Below are 541 nucleotides of genomic sequence, written 5' to 3'. Positions count from 1 at the left end.
TCCATCCCGCTGGCCCGCGCTCACTGACCGACGGAGGGCAGGGTCAAGGCGCTCTCTGGCTTCCGCCGCGCTCTCCCCGCCCCTCCCCCTGCGCTGGTCCCTTCCTTTGTCACCACCTCCGCAGCCGCACGAGTGCAGCTCCTTGGCACGGTGGTGAGCCCTAGGCTCCTCAAGCCTTTGCCACCTCCCATGGCCTCAGAATCCGCCCCCTCTCTCTCCTGTCCCCGCCTCCGACTCCCTCCCCTTTTCTCCCGCCCTCCGCCCCTTCCCCAGCGACCCCTCCAGGCAGGCAGCCCGGGATGCATGTGACCCACTTGCCAGGCCATATATGGTGCTGAAAGGAAAGCAGCCACCAGGTGGTCACAGGCACCTGGCATGCTGCAGCTAAAAGAGGAACCCTCACCAAGGACCCAGGCTTGACAGGAGCATTAGGGGATGTTGGGGGCAAGTAGCTCTCAAGGGGCGAGCAGGACCTGGCACCTTACCTTTAGGCATTCCTTGCCACAGGTGCCTGTAGCTCCAGGTGGTCGCCTCCTGAGCT

The sequence above is a fragment of the Mus musculus genome, chromosome 14 (assembly GCF_000001635.26).
Source record: "Mus musculus strain C57BL/6J chromosome 14, GRCm38.p6 C57BL/6J".
Classification (NCBI taxonomy): Eukaryota; Metazoa; Chordata; class Mammalia; order Rodentia; family Muridae; genus Mus; species Mus musculus.
Note: the sequence above shows the minus strand (reverse complement) of the source record.